At 41.7% G+C, this 24,095-nt stretch overlaps 1 long non-coding RNA gene across 1 annotated transcript in view; it reads left to right on the forward strand.

Annotated features, from left to right (window-relative positions):
* Positions 1-23,825, forward strand: part of LOC122231886 — a 48,793-nt gene extending 24,968 nt beyond the window's left edge. The window contains exons 4-5 of the long non-coding RNA XR_006209162.1: positions 18,552-18,665; positions 23,796-23,825. This is a non-coding gene — a long non-coding RNA (uncharacterized LOC122231886). The remainder of the gene's footprint in view (positions 1-18,551; positions 18,666-23,795) is intronic.
* The last annotated feature ends 270 nt before the right edge of the window (positions 23,826-24,095 follow it).

A 24,095-nucleotide genomic window follows, 5' to 3' on the forward strand; every position in this document is an offset into this window, starting at 1 on the left:
AATATTTCTCCAATTATTTAGATCTTTGATTTCATTAGAGTTTTGTAGTTTTCTTCATATAGATTCTGTTTATATTTTGCTAGAAATATGTAAGTATTTCTCTTTTTTTTCTAGTCCTAATGTAAATGGTATTTTTTTTTTTTAATTTCAAATTCATTTGTTCATTGCTGCTGTTTGGGAAAGCCATAGACTTTTGGATATTAAACTTGTTATTTTGCAATCATGCCATCATAGCTTGCTAGTCCTGGGAAGGTTTGTTTGTTTGTTTGGTCAGTTCCTTGTGGTTTTCTATATAGACAATCTTGTCATCTGTGAGCAAAAACAGTTTTATCTCTTCCTTGCCAAACTGTAATCCTTTTATTTCATTTTCTTGTCTTTTTGTATTAGCTAGGACTTCCAGTACAATTTTGTTTTTGTTTTAAGATTTTATTTTAAGTAATCTCTACACCGACCATGGGGCTCAAACTCACAACCCTCGAGTTTAAGAGTCTCATGCTCTGCTGACTCGTGCTCTACTGAGCCAGCCAGGCACCCCTCCAGTACAATTTTGAATAGCAGTGGTGAGAGAAGACATCCTTGCCTTGTTCCCAATCATAGAGGGAAAGCATCTGTTTTCCCACCATTAAGAATGATTCTAGGGCACCTGGGTGGCTCAGTTAGTTAACCATCAGACTTTGGCTCAGGTCATGATCTCACAGTTCCCGAGTTTGAGTCCCACATCAGGTGAGCTCAAGCCCCGCTTTGGGTGACCTTGAGCCCTGCTTCAGGTAAAAACATGAGCCCCACCTCAGGTAAGCCCCGCATGTCTCTCTCTCTCTCTCCCTCTCTCTCTCCCTCTCCCACTCTCTCTCTGCTCCTTGCTCATTTGCATCCTCTCTCTCTCTCTCTCAAAAAAGAATTCTAGCTGTAAGTTTTTGTGGGTGTTCTTTATCAAGCTGAGGAAGTTCCGTTCTAGTCTTGGTTTGCTGAAAATTTTTAGAATGAATTGGTATTGGATTTTGTCAGATGCTTTTTCTGCACCAATTGATATGATCATATGGTTTTTCTTCTTTAGCCTGTTGATGAGATGGATTACATTAATTGATTTTTGAATATTGAAATAGCCTTGTAATATCTGGAATAAATCCTGTTTGGTTGTGGTGTATAATTCTTTTTATATATTGTGGCATATTATTTGCTAACATTTGTTGAGGATTTTTGCATAGATATTCATGAGTAAAATCGGTCCTGGGTTTTCCCTTCTTGTAATGTATTTATCTGGTCCTGGTATTAGAGTAATGCTGGCCTCACAGAATGAGTCAAGAAGTGTTTCCTCCGTTTCTATTTTCTGGAAGAGATTCTAGAGAATTGGTATCATTTCTTCTAGAAATGTTTGTTAGAAATCACCAGTAAGCCCATCTGATCCTGGTGCTTTCTGTTTTGGAATGTTACTGATTATTGATTCAATTTCTTTAAAAGATAGAGGCCCATTCAGGTTATCTGTTTCTCCTTTTGTGAGTTTTAGTAGTTTGCATCTTTCAAGAAATTAGTTCATTTCATCTAGGCTATCAATTTTGTGGGCATAGAGTTTGTTCATAATACTGTTTTATTATCCTTTTCATGTTCAGTAGAGATGACTCTTATTTCATTTCTGATATTAGTTATTGGTATCTTCTTTCTTTTTTTTTCTCTGTTAGCCTGACAAGAGGTTTGTTATTTTTTATTTATTTCTTTTTTTCAAAAAAACAGTTTTTGTTCTCATTGACTTTTATTTATTGTTTTCCTATTTTCAGTTTCATTTATTTCTGCTCCAATTATTATTTATTTCCTTCTGCTTGATTTAGGCTTATATCCCTCTTCTTTGTCTAGTTTCCTAAAGTGGAAAGCTTATATTACTGATTCTACATCTTTCTTTTTTTTTAATGTTTATTTATTTATTTTGAGAGAGAGAGAGAGAGAGAGAGAGAGAGAGAAAGCAGGGGAGGGGCAGAGAGAGAGGGAGACAGAGAATCCCATGCGGGGCTCAAACCCACAAACCATGAGATCATGACTTGAGCCAGAACCAAGAGTTGGACACTTAACCACTGAGCCACCCTCTAGATCTTTCTTTTCTAATATGCGTATAATGCTATATATATTTCTCTCTAAGCACTGTTTGATTGATGTTATATTTTTATTTAAAATATATTTTAAAATTTCTCTAGAGACTTCTTTTTGACCCATGTATTATTTAAAAGTGTGTGTTTAATCTCCAGATATTTTGGGATTTTCCAAAATTCCAAATTATTGGTTCTAGTTTAATCCCACTGTAATCTGACATCATACTTTATATGACTTCTGTTCTTTTATATTTGTTAAGATATGTTTGTTTGCTTTAACTCATGGGGTGGAGCTCTTGGGCAATAAGGTTTCTTTTTTGAACACTTTGAAATATTGATATATTATGTAATATATAATTAATATACAGATATACCAAATAAACTGTTAAGTTTAAACTAAATCAGATAATTTCTTCTACTTGATTCTAAACAAAAACTTCATGTCAAGTAAATTATTTTTAATGTTGTGGGAAATACAACATAATATTTAATGAAAGACCTTAACACAAAACCATATATATATATATATATATATATATATATATATATATATAATGCAGTGTATATATTGTCTAAAAATGTAGACTCCGCAGTCAGATCTAGGTTTGAATTCCAGTTCCCTACCTACTAATGTGTGACTTTGAACAAATTTCTTTACTTCTCTCTTCCTCAGGTTCTTTTATGGTTAAATAAGGATAATAATGCTTCTACCTTATAGGGTTATTATGAAAATTGCATGCTTCAATATCCACAAAGGGTTAAGAGCAATGCTTTGCCTTGGTAAGCATTCAAGAAATATTAAACAATAATAATAGTTAACTATTATTATTTGTAAATATATCTAAAATATATTTATAGCAGGGGCACTTGGCTGGCTTGGTCAGCAAAAGATGAGACTCTTGATCTCGGGGTCATGAGTTTAAGCTCCACATTGGGCACAGAGCTCACCAAAAATATACATATGTAAATATATGATTGATCAATATATTCACAAGAAAAGAGCCTGAAAGGAAATATACCTAAATATGTGGAGGTAAGATTATAGATGACTTCTCTTCTTTTAATTCTTCTGATTAAAGAAAAAAGTATTAATGTTATTATAAGAAACAATATTTTTTAAAAGGGAGCTCATTCTATCTGCAAATGCAGAAAAGACTTCTGCTTTAGCTGTAGACCACCTTGGCCCAGGGTTCCACACGGCCCAGTTTAAGAACCACTGCCCTGTCACATGTCACACACATGCTTAAGCACCCCTTTTTGAGGGGCTGCTCTGACCTTCTTTACTCAGTCTTGCCTCTCAGGCAGTCCAAGGCTTCAAAGGGGCTGGCCATGTGGGTGGGCCCACATTCCCATGGAGGCCATACTAACCATGGTAACTGGGTAAGAAATCAAACTTCCTCTCCTAGGTAGTCTGCTGACTTTGCATGGGTGCATGTGGGGGAGCCCTTTATGAGTTGTGAGGGGAATGTTGCCCTGGAGGGAGGGCCTTCCTCCTCTGGGACTCTCGCTCTCTGCTTCCCTCCACTAGCAGTTAGGCTTGGGTCCTGAGAGCAGGGCTCAGGCCACACAGCTTGGAGCTGTTAGTTTTGTGGGTATGTGAGATCCTCCTCATCTGACATGTTCTACCTTTCAGTGTCTCTGAAGTCGTACTATGACTTGCCCAATCAAAAGCTCCATTTCTATTTAGTGTTTCAGCAAGTTCCTCCCACCTCCCTTCTCTAATTTCCATTGGCTTACGGCCACTTCCCTTTCCAAGTCTGGCCAAATGGCGGAAGTCCCTCAACTATCAGCCAATCCAATACTACAGTGTTATATAATATCTAGAAATAACAGATTTTTAAAAATAATTTGTACATATATCTTTTTAATACCTGGTTTTTCAACATTCTCAGAAATTCTTAGCCACTAAAAAACTATTTGTACATACATTGAAAATTCCTCCTCAAATTGTAATTTCCCTCCTCAAATTTTTCAAGCACCCAGGGAGCTGAGCAGAAAAGGGCCCCTGGTTTTGCTGCCTGTGGGACTCAGCGGAATGTCCGCAGACCCTTCTGGCACACTTCTCCTTTAGGGCCTGCACCTCACTCGGCTGCAAAGTCAACCTCCAGTGGCCGACTCTGGCTTCACTTGACCACAGCTTTGCTCAACAACTTCTTCCTGGTTCTTGAAACAGTTCACTTTTCTGTTTCTTACCGGCTGTCCCTCTAGCTGCTTCTTTCTTCCCGTGACCTTCCCACCCCCACCCCCCACCCCACTCCCTTCCTCACCAGGCAGTCCCCGAGGTCAGAAAAGTCTGCTTCACACCTGTTCTTTTTCCTTCCTTCCATTGGTGCTATCCACATAGACCTCCCTCGCTTTTCCCCACATTCCCACTATTTGTTTTCTGGTTTGTTGCTGTTGTTCCTTACCTTTTAACATAAAACTAATACATACAGATGAGGAAAGGTAGGTAAATCCCAGGTAAGGTTCTAGGGGCTCCATCTTCCTGATATTGACTGTTGGGACTGGCTTAAAGACACAAGAAAAAGACATGAAAACCCCCACTCCATCTCTTTAATGGTTCCTCTCTTCCCAGAGAAATATTTTCTTAAGGGCAGAGATGAAAATTATGAACTTGGTGCTAAGAACCTTTTGAGGTCCATGGAGCGATGCAGTAGTCCCCGTGTTAAATTTATCCAGATAGATTAAAATTCAAGAAGCTACAGGTCAAAAAAAAAAAAAAAAGTAATGAATATTCACTGCAGAAAAATTAAAATATAACAAGTCAAAAGGCAAAGATAAAAAACAGGCTGCAACCTCATCCATCCGCAACAACATTGTAGCAATGCAATAATGCTTGCAGTCTTCGTTCTTTTTTTTTTTTAATTATATTTTATTTATTTTTGAGAGAGAGACTGTAGGCGGAAGAGGGCAGACAGAGGGAGACGGAGGGTCCAAAACAGGCTCTGGGCTGACAGGCTGACAGCAGCGAGTCCCATGAGGGGCTCAAACTCACAAACAATGAGATCATGACCTGCGCTGAAGTCAGACGCTCAACCGACCGAACCACCCAGGGGCCTCTGCAGGCTTCTTTGCTGATGCCTGTACAGAACACGGGCCCTCGGGCCCTCATTGAGAATTCCAGGAGGTGAAAATCTCCAGAAACACAAGGCTGTTTTGCTTTAGTTTTTGTTTTCAAGTTTCCAGCAAATTTATTGGGCTGCACAACCTGACCCAAAGTGATACGATGCTATTTACAGCCTTTATCCCACTTAGTGTGAATATTCATGTGTCACTGAAGAAATTTTAGTGGGTTTGATTGTGAGTTCAGACACATTGAGGGTGTTCTGTTATCCTCAGACTACTGAGGCTACTGTTATCCTCAGCTCCCTTTACACATGAGGAAAGGGATTTTGTTATACTTACTATTTTATCACTTGCTTTCTGCACTTAATGATATGTCTCGAACATCTTTCATTTCAGTGAATATTAATCTACAGCCTTATCTCTAGTGATTACGTTATGTCCTATCGTGTGACTGGTTTTAGCCGGTCCCCTGTTGTGTTCACACCCTTCCTTTTGATGCATTTCTCCATGAGATCGTTCAGTAGAGGACTGTCCAGTGTCCCCCTCAAACCTTTGACTCTGAGAAGCCAGCATATCCCAGTACTTACTTACTGGCTCCTTAAAAGGGAGCCCTTCCTGCCTCTTGACCATCTCCTTTTTACATTTTTTATTTTTCGTTATTCTAGCATAAAGGTTCTCAGCCTCTGTATGTCTCTGTCCAATTCCCCAGTATTTGAAAAATCCACTTTGCCATTATTGGGGCAGGATCTGAAATGGCAGATATCTCTCACTTCATCAACGTGGCCTCTTTTGCTTCCTGCCCTTAACTGACCTACTTCCCTCTCTGTGTGACATAGTTTCAGAAGACTACATGTCATCTCCGTGGTGACATCTCTTAGGTCCATATTCCTAGCCTGATGCTAAATATTTGGTCAAATGGGTCCTTTTTTAATATCATTTAATTTTGATGCTATTCCCATGGTTGCCCCTAAAATTGTCTTGTGGTGCTTATATTAATTTCCTGTGGCTGCTGTGACAAATCATCATAAACTTGGGGGCTTAAAACAACAGAAATGTATTCTTTCACAGTGCAGGGAGCCAAGAGTCCAAAACCAAGGTGTGGACAGAGCCATGCTCCCTCTGAAGACCTAGGGGAGAATCTTCCCTGCCTCTTCCGGCATCTGGCAGCTGCCAGTGTTACTTGTTGGCTGTGTGGCCAAAATTGCAGTCTTCATCTTGGACTTCTCTTCTCCTTGTGTCTCTCTTCTGTGTCTCTTATGAGGACACTCGTCATTGAGTTTAGGGTCCACCCAGATGATCCAGGGTGATCTTATCTTGACATGACATCTGCAAAGACCCTTTTTCCAAATTAGGTCACATTCACAGACTCTAGGGATCAACACGCGGACATAACTTTTGGGAAGTCGCCATTGGACTCAATGGGAAGTCGCCATTGGACACAGCACAGGTCTTCCCAAGCCTAGGGATTGATTTTTTTTTTTTCCCTTCATACTTTCCAAGGGGGATCTCTTACTTTCCCAATCCCCACGCAGGAGAGTCCATACCCATTGGAGATCTTTCAGTCATGTGGAGTTTGCAGAGGTAAAACAATGATCATGAAAAATTTGGTTCCTTTCTTCTGCTGATCCACAAAAGAATCCCAAGTCAGTCCTTTCACATACATTAAATATATCTTCTTTAGCAAACTGAGTGTTTTAACTTAGGCTAAAACTAGGAACAGTTTACTTTATCCCAAGGACCAAAGGTTAAACTGCAAGGAGGAAGGAATGATTTCTTGAGGACCTAGAATATAGTAAGTACTATTATAGTATGTCTTTTTCATGACAACCCTGAGTCTTATAGTCCATTTTCCCTACTTTAAAGAATAGAAAATTGAGGCTCAGAGAGGTTAAGTAACTTGTTAAAAATCACACAGTAACTAGCAGGACCCAGCTCTGTCAAAACCAACAGCCTTTGGATTTTGCCTCTATACCAAAATGAGTTTTGGATTTTTATAGATAAGTGCAACATATAAACAGAAAATAACTCAGAGTTCACTAATAATAGCAAAAAAACCTAGAAGCTTGGTCCTTTACTGCCAGTTCATTACTCTTTCCTTCCCACCATACTCCCCATTCAGAACAGAGGGCATCATTTGAAGTGACAGAAAGACACATGCTCTGAGCTCAGAGATAGCCTGAACGTTGGAGTTGGAGTCGGAGTCTATGCCGGCTTCACTGCTTGGTGACAGTTGCTTCTGGACCAATCATCTGTCACCTCTGAAGCTCAGCTCCCTTACCCGTAAAATGGGATGATAACGACATCCACCTCTGCATTTTTGTGAGCCATAGAGACTACGTGCTAAAGGACACAGTACAAGGTGTTCCCCGAATGGTAGCTATCACAAGTATGTGTAATGCAATCCCATGTTTCTTTAAAATAAGAGGTTTTTTATTATAAAAGGAAAAGAGTAGAAAGTAACACTTCCCTACTCCTGAAAGAACCCAGTCCTAGTCCCTAGCTACTGTTAACAGTCTCTTCTTTTTTGTTTAAGATTTTTTAAATAACTTTTTTAAACTTTATTTATTTTGAGAGAGAGAGAACATGAGCCAGGGAGGGGCATAGAGAGAGGGAGAGAGAGAGAATCCCAAACAGACTCTGTGCTGCTAGCACAGAGCCCTACGTGGGTCTCAAACCCACGAACTGTGAGATCATGACTTGAGCCGAAATCAAGAGTCAGAGGCTTAACTGACTGAGCCACCCAGGCGCCCCAACAGTCTCTTCTGTAAGGTTCCACAAACATTCCATGCATTTGGAAGTCTATATCCATTTGTTACACAGTAAGCTCATACTAGTTCACAGCTTCCTTGTTACTAAATCGTCCCAGGTGAGTTCTCCAGGAAGCCAACTCTGAGATGGACTTTAGTGTACAGAATGCTTACGAGGTGGTGCTGGTGGGACTAACATCTGTGTAAGGGAGAGAAGGAGCAGGAGTGGACAGAGGGAGAAGTCAAGGTCTTGGACAGCCTCGGCCAACCCCACAGAGCTCCAGAGTGACACTCCCACCACTGTGGGAGAGCCAGCCTGGGCAGGGCACGCTCTCAGGCAAGACGGCCATCTCTGAAAGGGATGACAGCACAGGGCCGTCTACCAAGAGTGCTCCCTGCAGCTGGACAACAAGTCCTTCTGAAGGGGGTGCCAGCAGCACCCGGCGTCCACCTCAGTAACGTCAGGATGACTTGAGAACCCTGACGAAACATGGTACCTGACCTCCCGGCCCTCTTGCCTAACAGCTGGAAGACCCAAACCCTGTAGACCCCGTGAGTCTGGACGCATGGGGCTGTGTCCACTTTAAACTCACTTTATGGAAGTTTTTACTGTCCAAGGACAGTCACCATCACTTTTTCTTCCCCTTCTGACAGCAGAGCTTCTGGTTCCTCTTTGGCTGGGATGTATGGCGAAGAGTGGGGGGGAGTGGGAGGGGGGGAAGCAATTAAGTTTCAACGCGCATTTCTCTGACAAATAATGAAAACGGAAAGTGGCCGAGGATACCCACCCTGTAAAAGACAAGCACAGAGGGTCATTCACACAGTGACAACAGCCCTTCCCACCTACTTCCTTTTTCAGTGACCTTTCAGTGTTTTCCTTTGTTTAGCATGTGCTGAATCAACCCCCAGGGTAAGAATTTGGGGCCACTGCCCCCTAGTCTGAGAAGACAGGTGCCATTGTCTCGCCCAGGCAATGCCCCCAAGGGGGGCTGCTGTGTAGCTCGGCATACTCTGTGGTGGCCCCACAATTTCCCTGCCCTTCCCTCCCACTGCCTCCCTGAAACTTAGGCAATCACTCATCCATAGGGAAGCAAAGACTGGGAAGGGGTAGACCAGGCTCCATCCTGGGGATGGACACTTGCCTGAAAGCAAGAGTTTGGTTTTGGTTTTGGTTTGGTTTTCTTGTTTGTTTGTTTTGCAAGAGTTTGGCTTTAATCAGTATTACCGGGTTTGCACCTGGCTGGCTCAGTCATAGAGCATGCAACTCTTAATCGGAGGGTCGTGAGTTCAAACCCCACATTTGGCCTAGAGCTTACTTGAAAAATATATGTCTAGGGGCACTTGGATGACTCAAGTCAATTAAGTGTCTGACTCTTGATTTCGGCTCAGGTCATGGTCTCACGTTGGTGAGACAGAGCCCTGCATCAGGCTCTGTGCTGTCAGCACAGAGCCTGCTTGGGATTCTCTCTCTCTCTCTCTCTCTCTCTCTCTCTTCTGCCACTACCCCCACCTCTCAAAAATAAATAAACTTAAGAAAGAAAGAAAGAAAGAAAGAAAGAAAGAAAGAAAGAAAGAAAGAAAGAAAAAAAAAAGAAAGTAAGGGAAAGAAAGAAAGAAAGAAAGAAAGAAAGGGCAAGAAAGAAAGAAAGAAAAAATTTATATATATATATTACCAGTGGGAATGTAAAATGGTACAATCATTTTGAAAAACAGTTCAGCACTTTCTTATAAAGTTAAACAAACACCCCAAGAGCTAACCATTCCACTCCTAAATAAATGAAAACCCATATTCACACAATGACTTGTACAGGAATGTTCATAGCAGCTTTATTCATAATAGCTAAAGCTGGAGACAACCCAAATGCCCATCAGATAAAAAATTGTGATATATTCTTTTTAAAAAATTTTTTTAAGTTTATTTTATCTGAAAGAGAGAGGGAGATAGGGAACCCTAAGTAGGCTGTGCACTTGTAGGACTCAAACCCATGAATGGCGAGATCACAATCTGAGCCGAAACCAAGAGTCTGACACTAAACCAACTAAGCCACCCAGGCAGCACGTGACATATTCTTGCAATAGAATACTTATCTGCCATAAAAAGGAATTGATATACACTATGGATATACATGAAATATGAATGAAACTCAAAAAACATGCTGAATGAAAAAAAGTCAGACACAAAACACATACTGTATGATTCCATTTATATAAAACTCTAAGAAAGTCAATTTAATCTACAGTGACAGAAAGCGGAAAAGAAGAAAAAGGGGTATGAATGGACATGCTTAGGAAAAAGAAAAATATGCTCCAAAATATTAAGGTACTGGCTCACTTGGGGATGGGTGATGTTGGAGAGCATTATAAGCGACTTTTACTTTAGGGGCGCCTGGTGGCTCGGTCGGTTAAATGTCCAACTTCGGCTCAGGTCATGATCTCAAGGTTGGTGAGTTCGAGCCCTGCGTCAGGCTCTGTGCTGACAGCTTGGAGCCTGGAGCCTGCTTCAGATTCTGTGTTTCCCTCTCTCTCTGCCCCTCTCCCACTCATACTCTGTCTCTTTGTCTCTCAAAAAATAAACATTTAAAAAATATTTAAAATAATAAACGACTTTTACTTTATACGATTCTGTACTTTAAAAATTTCACAAGATGGGGGCGCCTGCGTGGCTCAGTTGGTTAAGCGTCTGATTCCAGCTCAGGTCATGATCTCACAGTTCATGCATTTGAGTCCCGAGTCGGGCTCTGTGCTGACAGCTCAGAACATGGAACCTGCTTCAGATTCTGTGTCTCCCTCTCTCTCTGCCTCTCTCTCTCTCTCAAAAATAAATAAACATTAAAAAAATTTTCACCATATGATCCAGCTACTCTACTCATAAATATATACCCAAGGTAAATGAAAACATACATCCACATAAAAACCATACACAAATGTTCCTAGCAGCATTATTCATAATAGCCAAAAGGTGGAAACAACTCAAATGTCCATCAACTGATGAACGAATAAATAAAATGTGCTTATATCCATATACATATGGTGGATTATTTGGCAATAAAAAAATGAAATACTGGGGTGCCTGGGTGGCTCAGTTGGTTAAGCGTCCAATTCTTGATCTCAGCTCGAGTCTTGATCTTAAGGTAGTGAGTTCAAGCTCAGCGCTGGGCTCTACACAGGGAGTGAAGCTGACCTAACATAATGATAATAATGGGGGTGCCTTGGTTGGCTCAGTTGGTTGAGTGTCTGATTCTTGATTTCGGTCATGATCCCAGCGTCATGGGATCGAGCTCGGCATCAGACTCCATGCTCAGCATGGAGATTCTGATCTTAAGATTATAGAAATTATTATATATCTCTCCCTCTGCCCCCTCTCCTGTTCATGCTCTCTCTCTCTAAAATGAAAATAATAATAATTTTAAAAATAAAATACTGATATGTGCCCCAATATAAATGATCTTTGAAAACACTATGCTAAGTGATAAAAAATTGTCAGATTAAAAATATTTATAATAAATATGACAGGATTAATAAAAAGGTCTCTTTCTAGAAGGCTTCCTGAGTGGCTTACTCGGTTAAGCATCCAACTCTTGATTTTGGCTCAGGTCATGATCTTACAGTTGTGAGATCAAGCACTGCTTCAGACTCTGCGTTTAGTATGAAGCCTGCTTGGAATTCTCTCCCTCTCTCTCTCTCTGCCCTTCCCCCACTCATGCAGTCTCTTACTCTCGCTCAAAATAAATAAATAAACATGAAAGAAAGAAAGAAAGGCCTCATTCTAGAAAAGAAAAAAGAACCTGGTTGGTAAAGGCAAAGGAAATGAAGACAATTGCACTGAGGGAACTAATAGTAAACAAACATGTAACAAGATTCATAATTGCTAGTAATCAAAGAAATGCAAATTAAAGCAACAGCATTCTGAATGCTGGCATTAATATTATCAACCTGCATGGTTGCCTTGGATTCTGAACCCTTCAGCAAATAGACCTAGTTTCCCCTTCTCTCATTTACATAGAGGTAGTGCTCTATAATATAATATAATATAATATAATATAATATAACAATAATCAATATAATATAATGATATGATATAATAACCTCATGATCTACCCAAAGTTAAAATTAACTCCTATGGGATAACTGGGTGGCTCAGTCAGTTAAGCATCTGACTTGATACTCTTGATATTGGCTCAGATCATGATCTCACGGTTGTGAGATCAAGCCCCGCATTGGGCTCCACGCTTAGCATGGAGCCTGCTTGGGATTCTCTCTCTTCCCCTCCTCCCAACCCTTCCCCACTCACGCGCATGTTCTCTCTCCCTCTCTTTCTCTCAAAATAAATAAATAAACTTAAAAAAAATTACCTCCCATTTTTTTCTCCTTTTTCCCCACCTCATGCCCCATATGTTCTCCGGAAAAAGAAAGTTACCGAACATGGGTAAAAACACACTGCTTCCAATCCAATAGTAATAATATTAATTATAACAATAATAATAATAATAATAATTCGTATGAACTTTTTAACCTATAAGCTACCAGATGTCTCATGATTCCTTCAGACATGGTTTAGCAGGCTTATTCGGTGGCTCTGATGGGTCATATCTCCCACCACTTAGAGCGTTCCCTGACTCCTCACCCTTCTGCCTTGTGTTCTTCCTAAGACCCCTGCCACTGCAGCTACACAGGATTGATCCAGGAATTCTTTCCCCTTCTTTCAACTTTGTGCTCCCCACAAATTTGCCACTTAACAACAGGGGCAGGACCTCTCTGAAACATACCCTTAAGCCTCTTGTTTGACTCTTGCCACAAATTCCCCCTCCTTGTTTATAAAACAAGGTACTCATTGTTTTTATTTTATTTTATTTTTAAGATTTTATTTTTAAGTGATCTCTATACCCAACGTAGAGCTTGAACCTACAACCCCAAGATCAAGAGTCACAGGCTTCACCAACTGAGCTACATTGTTGTGCTTTTAAAGTGATGCTGTTAAGTTAGCCCAAAAGCAAAAATAATTTAATTACAATATTTAATGCTAGTTCACTGGTACAGTCTTATACCACTAACAGAAGTGGAAAATGAGGGGCGCCTGGGTGGCTCAGTCGGTTAAGCGGCCGACTTCGGCTCAGGTCATGATCTCACGGTCAGTGAGTTCGAGCCCCGAGTCAGGCTCTGTGCTGACCACTCAGAGCCTGGAGCCTGTTTCAGATTCTGTGTCTACCTCTCTCTGACCCTCCCCCGTTCATGCTCTGTCTCTCTCTGTCTCAAAAATAAATAAACGTTAAAAAAAAAAAAAAGAAGTGGAAAATGATACAAGGTCATTAAATTGTGCATTTTTCTTGATTCTGTGAATGTGTGCCTGTGGGGGTACATGAAGATATGCATTACAGTAACATTGATAATGGCAAAAATATATATATTGTGTCTTCTAAATGCACAGCAACAGGGGAACAGTTAAATTGTGAGCCTGCCCCCTTGCAAAAACTAATTGGAATCAGGATAGACCACTGACCCTATCCACTAGCTGACCAGTGACTGGCCTGGCAAACAAAAAAGATGAACGGAGCCTTGCTCCCTTGCTCTCTTAAATTAAGCAATACCTATTGCCAACTGAGTAGGTGTCAGAGCTGGAACGTCATCTAGAGCAGTGGTTCTCCGCCTTTAATCTTCATGAAGATCACCTCAAGAGCTTGGTAAAATACAAGTTGCTGGGCCCAACAGAGCTTCTGATTCAGTAGTCTGGGGTGAGGCCCAAGAATTTGCATTTCTGACAAGCTCCCGGTTGATTCTGTTGCTGCTGGCCCAGGGACCACACTGGGAGAACCACTGATCTTGGCATTACCAAGGTGCCCTTATTTCTGGACCATGGGCACACAGCAGATGTGCAAATGGGGGAAGGACAGAGGTCACAGAAAGAACTAAAGACCAACTGTGGTTCCCGACTACTTTCTGTTTTCTGTGAGCCCAGCTATACTTGGTTTCCTGATTTGAGGTTCTATGTGACCTCTTTGTTTCTTGTTTTTTTAATTTTTTAAAATGTTTTTATTTATTTTTGAGAAAGAGGGAGAGTCAGACAGAGCACAAACTGGGGAGGGGCAGAGAGAGAGACACAGAATCTGAAGCAGGCTCTAGGCTCTGAGCTGTCAGCGCAGAGCCTGACGCGGGGCTCCAACCCACCAACTGAGAGGTCATGACCTGAGCTGAACTCAGATGCTCAACCGACTGAGGACTGAGCCACCCAGGCGCCCCATGACCTCTTTGTATGTAAACACTAAACTCCCCTTCGTTTAACTTAACTTGAGTGAGGCTCTTTGCACTATAAAAAGCCTGCCTAGGGAACCTGGGTGGCTCAGTTGGTTAAGCAACTGACTCTTGATTTCAGCTCATGTCCTGATCTCATGGTCGTGCACTGGGCTCCAGGCTGGGCATGGAGCCTGCTTAAAATTCTTGCTCTCCTTCTCCCCCTGCCCCTCCCCAGCTTGTTTGCACATGTAGGTGCACGCAGGTGCATTTTAAATCAATCAATCATCAATCAATCAATCCTACCTAGAACAAAGTTGAATGAATATTATGTCCTTCAATGGAGACAAAGTGCGTTATCTTGATTCCATTCCAGCCCCCCCCCCCCCCATGTAACCAAGGTAATGGTTTGGTATGTATCTGTCCACATCTTTCCCTAAAGCTCCTTATATACATATATGCAAACATTTTACTATTTCTGTTAAAAAAATTAAATTGATCTGAGTTAGCATTCAGATTCTGTTATAGACATGTGTATGGCTTAGACAAGCTGAAGTTTACTTCTATTTTGCGTAACGGTCCCAAGGTGGGTGGTCCAAAACTGGTGAGGTGCTTCTATCCTCTGAGGTCATCTCAATGTCCCCAGTACCCTGGGATCATGACCTGAGTGGAAATCAAGAGTCGGTCGCTCAACTGACTGAGCCACCCAGGTGCCCCGAGAGATGATTGACTTCCTGATGCTCCTACTCACACACTTCAGAGAGGGTAGATGTTGATCCTTGATGACATCTGCTATAACTACTTCCTCCAATCTCTTCTTTCTTTATAGATTTTGTATGTAGATATTTGTAAGTTTTACTGTGTTCCAGCAGTCCAATTGCTTCCTTATTCCTATTTCCTGATGTATGTTAGAAGGTAGTAGAAGATAGTTAGGATTGTAAGAATTGAAATTCCACCATTCTTAATCTTGCTCTGCAGCTCTGGGTGACTGAACAGATCTCACGGCCTCCTAAGCCCTCTTCCCACCTCTGAGGGCCTAATATCACTGACAGTGGCACGGAGCACACAGGGTCTGATGAGGATTAAATGACATAATGCATAGAATGCACCGAACCCCACAGGTGCAGTCACATGGACCAGTATTTAGCCAGGATGCCCCATAATGGCCCTATAGCGAGACACTGAAACACATTCATTCATCTAGAACACGCATTTCTATAAGGGAATCACTCATTGCAGGAAGAAAATTATAGCCATCATCAGGAAAGCAAGAAGCCCTCAGTTCAGCTGTTACACTGGCTGCATGAGCCCTTTCAGTTATATTTTAGGAAAATTAAAAATGAGCTCTCACACCCAGAGCCCTTCTCCCCAGCTCCTGGCCAGGCTGCACTGCCTCCTGGACCACTGAACAGCACTCAGAGCCCACTGCCCTCTGCACTGTTTCTGCACCTACCCAGCCAGCTCTAAGTAAAACCCTGCCAGCATTTTCCCACTCTATCATACTGTACCTTTGAAATACACTGTGACAGCCTCCAGCCACACTGAGATGTCCAGGCAGTCCCAGTTAGCTCCTTACGTACAAACTACTATTTGCATTAGTGCTATGGTTACAGATTTGCATAGATCGGGAGTGACCTGCTTCTAACACTATTTTCCCCACAGGCCTATTATTTGTACTGCTTGATTTTGCAAAACAAGGTTTTTCAGGAATGTGTAGGTGTTGGGCCCTAGTATGTACAGCCTCACACCCTCTTGTTCATACCTTTGTTGTTTTGTTTTGTTTTGTTTTTTTAACGTTTATTTATTTTTGAGACAGAGAGAGACAGAGCATGAACGGGGGAGGGGCAAAGAGAGAGGGAGACACAGAATCGGAAGCAGGCTCCAGGCTCTGGGCCATCAGCCCAGAGCCCGACGCAGGGCTCGAGCTCCTGGACCGCGAGATCGTGACCTGAGCTGAAGTCGGACGCTTAACCGACTGAGCCACCCAGGCGCCCCTCTTGTTCATACCTTTGATCCGGGCATTGTTTGGGGACACAACTGCACACAGGCTTCAGCCTGCCTTCCGTGGCCGTGCCTCACCCCTGACCCCCGCAGGGTTTCTCTGATGTGGTGGTGTGGACTGCCTGCAAGAGCGTGCTCGACACTGGCTCACCGTGCAACACAGAGGCTCCAGGGTGTTACAACCCCTTGGGCAACGCTGTGTCAGTGCTGGATGGGAGCCAGTGAATGAAGACCTATAAATGCTTCTCCCTTTCATCCCTCAGATGGTCACTTTGAGGCACATTCTGTGCGCTTCCTCACAAGTTCCTGTTGGCATCAAAGCCCCGTTGTCCACAGCACAGACCAATGCAACTGGCTCGGCTTTCTCCTTTCCTGGCCAGGCTGCCTAGGCCCTCATTCTTGCTTTCTGGGATCACCTCCACAGTTAAGCCCTACACACATGTCCTAGTCTCAGGCTTTTCTTTCTGGGAGAACTAAGATAGCATGGGCTGCATTAGAGTCAAAACACCTTTACTTACTGTTGGTCAACAGTCATTGCCCAATCCTTCCAAAGGCCTTCATCATCTCTTCCCCAGGATCCCCTGGACCTCCTTATGATGGCTACCTGAAGCTCTAAAGCCTTCATCTAGAATCTTCTGTTTGGAGGGGTACCTGGGTGGCTCAGTTGGTTAAGCATCCGATTTTGGCTCAGGTCATGACCTCACGGTTTGTGAGTTCAAGCCCCGCATCAGATCCTCTGTCTCCCTCTGTCTCTGACCGTCCCCCCTACTCAAAAATAAATAAACATTTTTTTAAAAGGGAGGTGGTGCCTGGGTGGCTCAGTCGATTAAGTTTCTGGCTCTTGGTTTTGGCTCAGTTCATGATCTTGCAGTTTCATGAGTTCGAGCCCTGTTTGGGATTCTCTCTCTCTCCCTCTCTCTTTGCCCCTCCCCACTCTCCTCTCTGTCTCTCTCAAGATTAATAAACTTAAAAAAAAAACCCAAAAAACCAGAATCTTCTGTGTGATTTGGATAGAAGGAGCCAAGTCTTCAGCATATGCCCCAGTGTCTAGGTTGAACAGAAGTATCTCTTCCATGGGCACCTGGGTGGCTCAGTCGATTAAGCATCCGACTCTTGATCTCGGCTCAGGTCACCATCTAATAGCTGGTGAGTTCAAGCCTTGTGTTAGGCTCTGCTCTGACAGCATGGAACTGTTTGGGATTCTCTCTCTCTGCCCCTACCTCGCATGTGTGTTCTCTCTCTCTCTCTCTCTCTCTCTCTCTCTCTCAAAATAAATAAATAAACTTAGAAAAAAAGAAAAAGAAGCAGCACATATGTATGGAGGCCTGGTCTGAATCCTGAACAGGGACAGACTCTGACAGCTCCAGTTCTCAGCTGTACCCCAGGATTCAGAAAAACTGCAGCCAAAAGTGGGTTTATGGATCCCAGCCCTTCCCTCCTTGTCACATTCAAGATGAGCTCAGAAGGGAGGGAGACCATTCCTAAGACCCGTACTTTCCACTGGGGTGCTCCCTTCTTACACTCTGACACTGGGTGTGTGCATACATGTCCATGTGCATGTGTACACGTGAGCCTGATTTTGTCTTCTTGTTCTCTGCATTCTTTGTATCCTAAAATCTAGGTTATTAACTCTTAGACTTTGGGATTTCACAGAATAGTAAATACAAGACATGTTTTTTAAATTGTAAAGCTGTCAGGGGTGCCTAGGTGGCTTAGTCGCTTGAGGGTCTGACTTCGGCTGAGGTCATGATCTCACGGTTCCTGAGTTCGAGCCCCACGTAGGGGTCTGTGCTGACAGCTCAGAGCCTGGAGCCTGCTTAGGATTCTGTGTCTCCCTCTCTCTCTGCCCCTCCCTCACTCGCACTCTCTCTCTCTCTCTCTCAAAATAAATAAACATTAAAAAAATAAAATATTTAAATTGTAAAGCTGTCATAATTTATTTCACCTTAGAGAGAAATTTATAACACACAATCCATGGTTCTACAATCTTCTTTCTGTCATCTGCCATAAGGCTTAATGAAGTCTCAACATTATTCTGGGAGTTCTCTTTGTTCTGCAAATGCGTTCTGTAGCTTTAATATTCAATGAATCATCACAATTCAAAAGGTCAGCAAATAGTTTGTTTAATCCCCAAACAACATCCTTGTATGTTCCAGTGGGAGTCCAGCCAGTACTGTTCTCTCGGTAAACTTAGACATATTTCACCTGCCTTGGCGATGCTGGTCAAACATTCATGCTAGGGGGTACCATGTTGTGCATGGTGGGAACTGTAGTTTCAAAGTGAAAATATCCACCCTGGTGGTTACCCTCTGAGGGGGTTACGGTTGGCTGAAAGCAATGCGGATTGTTTGGATCAGAAAAATGCACTTGACACACACAGGGTAAATTGGCCTCAAGTTTTGCAACCTCCCTAAAAGCAGCTTGTCTCTCACAGAAACCCTGAGTGGAATCAGACTGACATCCGGAACCCTTGGGAACCGTCAGCCCACTTCGAGTGGTGACCAGTGTTAGCATTGCTGCAGCCTCCACCCTGAGCACCCAGGAACAGGTGAGGTGGGCCCAACACAATACCGTGCAGGACCTTGCAAGACATGCAGCCTCTCACAGTGGCATCGAAGTCCTGTAGGCTCTTTATCAACCTTCCTCTCCCTCCCGCTCCCTTGCCCAAAGGAGTCTGGTTTATGCAGTTTGGCAAACGAACAAATGGTGCCCTAAATAATATAAAACAAGTTAAAAGGACAACATTGAACTTGAAAATTTGTACTTAGCTTTAATTCACACGGAGGTGGTTTTATTTGCCTGGATACAATGATCACTCTGTACTCCAAGTTTATTGTACAAAATTAGAACAAACCAGTCCCCTAATATGTAATTCCTTTCTCAGTTTAAAAAAGGCAACTCTAAAGGCTTTTTTTTAATTCTTCAGGTTCTTAAGAAAAGGAGACTATTTTTAAAAATTGATTGTTCAGGGCGCCTGGGTGGCTCAGTCAGTTGAGCGTCCAACTCTTGATTTCAGCTCAGGTCATGACCCCAGGGTCGTGGGATGGAGCCCTGCATCTGGCTCTATGCTGTGCATGGAGCCTGCTTAAGATTCTCTCTCTGCCTCTCCTTCTGTCCCTCCCCTGCTCATGGCCTCTCTCTCTTTCTCTCTCTCTCTCTCTATCTCTCTCTCTCTCTCTCATAGATTAAAAAAAAAAATTTGGGGCGCCTGGGTGGCTCAGTCGGTTAAGCGTCCAACTTCAGCTCAGGTCATGATCTCAGGGTTTGTGAGTTTGAGCCCCACATTGGGCTCTGTACTGACAGCTTGGAGCCTGGAGGCTGCTTGGGATTCTGTGTCTTCCCCTGTCTCTCTGTCCCTCCCCTGCTCACACTGTCTCTCTCTCTGTTTCTCTCAAAAAAAAAAAAAAAAGTAAAAAAAAATTAATCATTCAGATGACATTCCATGATACTGAAGTCCAAGTCCAAGTGACTTCCCAAATCGCAATGGTGAAATCTGGTGCCACGTGTGGCCAATAACTCATAACCCACTCTACAGGTAGAATTTAAATGTAATTCGATCTTGTTGCCAGTTGGAAAATATTTCAGAAAATGTTTCCAGAAAAGGCCAGCAGTTAAAAGCTATTTAATTTACCACTAACTAGTAAACTGACAGTCAATGGGTGAGATTTAACCGTATCTATGACGACAGTGGTCCTCAAACTTTATTCTGCATCAGAATCACTGGGAGAGATCATTAAACCACAAACTTTGGGGGCCCTATCCTCAGAGTTTTTAATTTGTAGGGCTAGGATTGGATATGAAAATCTGCATTTCTAACAAGTTCCCAATTGATGCTAAGACTGTGGGGGAACCACACACTGACTGTATTAGAGAGATGTGGAGATACTATTAGACTAACTATAAAATAGAGATAAATTCTGTTTTATCCAAGGACAAAGGGGGCCCAATATCTAGCTCTGGCCTGGAAAACAAACCAAGGTTATCTACAGAGATTTTCTTTGGGGCTAGTAGTTGTCAAGTGTGCTGCGGGTGGGGGTAGAGTCCAACAGAAGTGGAGAGGATGTACATGTCATGTTTAATTATGTGAAACCAGGTTACTGGAACCACACATTTAGGAGTGTGACGGGCAGCCCAGGGGCTGAAATCTCACCTCAATCTAGCATCGGCACCCTGACTTCTCTGCAACTTCCTCCCCCCCATGAGAAAATGAAAAAGGAATTATCTTCATTCTGATCACATCTCTTAAGGCCTAAATAAAGTGTGAACTGGGTCATTTGGTCATGAAACTTACAAAACCTTTACAAGTAACTTGCCATCAACAGGGTGTAAAGTACATTCGTACACATTATTTTTGATCCTCAACCAATCCTAGGACGTGGACCTCACTACCTCTTTATACCAGTGAGGGAACTGAGTCACACAAAAGATAAATGACTGGCTCAACAATACAGCTAACACAGAGCAGTGCTAGTGCTCAAATTCAGGCTCTAAAATTTTTTTAATGTTTATTTATTTCTGAGAGAAAGAGAGAGAGAGCACGAGCAGAGGAGGGGCAGAGAGAAAGGGAAACACAGAATCGAAGCAGGATCCAGGCTCCAAGCTGTCAGCACAGAGCCTGATGCGGGGCTCCAACTCACCAACAGCGAGATCATGACCTGAGCCGAAGTCAGACACTCAACTGACTCAGCCACCCAGGCGCCCCAAAGAAATAACTTCATTTAAAGGATGCAGTTTGAATAGATTTGCCATATAGCTATGCCTGCAAAACCATCATCACAATCAAGATAATGAACACATTCATCATCCTTAGAGTTTCTTTTTGCCCCTTTGTACTCTATCCCTCCAAGCACAAACCCACCCCAGTCCAAGGCAGCCACCAGTCTGCTTCCTGTCACTGTGCATTAGTTTGCATTTCCTACAATTTTATATAAATCACACAGGACGTACTCCTTTTTGCCTGGATTCTTTCACTCGGCATAATTATTTCAAGCTTTATTCATATTATAGCATGTATTAATAGTTCATTTACCTTTATTGCTGAGTAGTATTCCATTGCATATATGGGCCACAGTTTCTTTATCAGTTTACCTACTGACAGACATTTGGGTTGTTTCCATATGTTGGCTATTTCAAATAAATCTGTATAAAACAATCATGTGTAAGTTTTTGTACAGGCATATGCTCTCATTCGCCTGGGTAAATACCTAGCAACTATTAATAGTGAGAAGGAGTTCCTGTTGCTCAACATCCTCATCAACACTTGATGAGCTTTTTAACATTTTGGCCATTCTAGTGGGAATATGATAGTACCTTGTGATTATAATTTGCATTCCTCTAATGGCTAATGATGTTGATCATCTTCCCATGAGTTTGTCATTTGTATGTCTTCTTTGGTGAAGTGTCTTTGACTCTTTTTAAAAAATTAGTTGTTTGTTTTCTTATTAAGTTTTGAGGGTTCCTTTTTAACATTTTAATTCCCATATGGATAATATGCAGTGTTCTATTAGTTTCAGGAGTACAATATAGTGATTCAACAATTCTGTACATTACTCAGTGCTCATCATGGTTAAGTGTACTCTTAATCCCTTTTATCTATTTCACCCGTCCCCTCCCCTTCCCCCCGCTGGTAGCCATCAATTTGTTCTCTATAGTTAGTAGTCTGTTTTTGACTTGCCTCTTTTTTTCTTTGTTCATTTGTTTTGTTTCTCAAATTCCATTTTTAATTGAATTATTTGGGGTTTTTTGGTGTTGAGTTGTGTAAGTTCTTTAGATATTTTGGATACTGACCTTTTATTGCATATGCAATTTGCATATATCCTCTCCCATTCAGTAGCTCGTATTTTAGTTTTGTTGGTTGTTTGCTATGCAAAATCTTTCTATTTTGATGTAGTCCCAATAGTTTGTTTTTATTTCCCTTGTCTCAGGAGACATATCTAGAAAAATGTTGCTATAGCTAATGTTAAAAAAATTACTGCCTGTGTTCTCTTCTAGGATTTTTATAATTTCAGGTCGTACATTTAGGTCCTTAACCCATTTTGAGTTTATGTTTATGTATGATAGATATAAGAAAGTGGTCCAGTTTCATTCTTTTGCATGTAGCTGTCCAGTTTTCCAATAATACCATTTTGTTGATGAGATTGTCTTTTTCCCATTGCATATTCTTGCCTCTTTTATCAAAGGTTAATTGACCATATAATTGTGGGTTTATTTCTGGGCTCATGTTTTGAGACCTCTTTATATATTCTGGGTGCAAGTCCTTTATTGAATATTGGTTTTAAAAGTATTTCCTCCTCAGGGCGCCTCACTGGCTTAGTCAGGAGAGCATGCAACTCTTGATCTCAGGGTTGTGAGTTCAAGCCCCATGCTGGGTGTTGAGCTTACTTTAAAAAAAAGTAAAAAATGAAATTAAATTTAAAAAGGACTCCCTCCTAATCTTTTATGTTTTCGTTCTCTTAACTATCTCTTACTATGAGCAGAGATTTTACACTTTGATGAAGTCCACATTTATCAAGTTGTTCTTTTATAGCTGTACTTCCAGTCTCATATCTAAGAAATCTTTACCTAACCTCAAGGTCACAAATATTTCTCCTGTTTTCTTCTAAAAGTTTAATAGCTATAAGTTTTACATTTTGATCTATGATACATTTGGAGTTAATTTATGTGTAAGATGTGAAATATGATTTGAAGTTGTTGTTTTTTTTCATGAAGATATTCAAAGTTGTCCTAGCAACATTTGTTAAAAAGACTATCTTTTCTCCAATGAATTGTTTTTGCACCAAAAATCTATTGTCCATATATGTGAAAGTCTGGACTCTCTATTCTGTTCTATTCATTGATTTGTCTGTCTTCAAGCCAATGTCACAACATCTTTGTTACTGTACCTTTATAATGATTCTTAAAATCAGATAATGTTACTAGAATCATATCTTATAAAATATGATAATATATATGAAGGGCAACAAAAATAAAGAGAGTAAACTCCTCTTTTTCCCATATTCTACACATTTTGGGGAGTTTACTTTTTTTTTTTTTTTTTTTTTTTAATGTTTATTTATTTTTGAGACAGAGAGAGACAGAGCATGAACGGGGGAGGGTCAGAGAGAGGGAGACACAGAATCTGAAACAGGCTCCAGGCTCTGAGCTGTCAGCACAGAGCCCGACGCGGGGCTCGAACTCACGGACCGTGAGATCATGACCTGAGCCGAAGTCGGCCGCTTAACCGACTGAGCCACCCAGGCGCCCCTGGGGAGTTTACTTTTAGGAAAATAATTTGAAAGAAAAAGAACTTTATTTATCTTAAAACATTTTATAACAACTTTTCCCCAGCCAGGAAAAACAAAACACAACAGGGTTATATCAAGGCTAATAAAAATGCAAACTAGTATTCCCCCATTCTGCATATTCCCAGGGGTTTACTTACAAAAAGTAATTTGACAGAGAGAGAGATTTATTTATTTAAAAGTATTTTATGACAAATTTTCCCCTAACAAAAATGTGGAAATGTCTTCCATGTTGAACACTAGAGAAATTATTGTCCATTGTGTCATGTCTCCAGGATGGAATTATACAGTTTTTAAAGAAAAGCTTCATGAAGAGAAAACAACTTAAGAAACACCAAATTGATACGTGTGTACATTTTTTTTTAATTTTTTTTAACGTTTATTTATTTTTGGGACAGAGAGAGACAGAGCCTGAACGAGGGAGAGGCAGAGAGAGAGGGAGACACAGAATCGGAAGCAGGCTCCAGGCTCCGAGCCATCAGCCCAGAGCCCGACGAGGGGCTCGAACTCACGGACCGCGAGACCGTGACCTGAGCTGAAGTCGGACGCTTAACCGACTGAGCCACCCAGGCGCCCTGATACGTGCGTACATTCGATGGACTAACATCAGGTGGAAGTAGAACACAGATTGGTTTGTCCATAAACTGTCACCATAACTCTGAGAACTACGCACAGGAAGGAAGGAAAGTTGTGGCTTT

The sequence above is a fragment of the Panthera tigris genome, chromosome D2, assembly GCF_018350195.1.
Source record: "Panthera tigris isolate Pti1 chromosome D2, P.tigris_Pti1_mat1.1, whole genome shotgun sequence".
Lineage (NCBI taxonomy): Eukaryota > Metazoa > Chordata > Mammalia > Carnivora > Felidae > Panthera > Panthera tigris.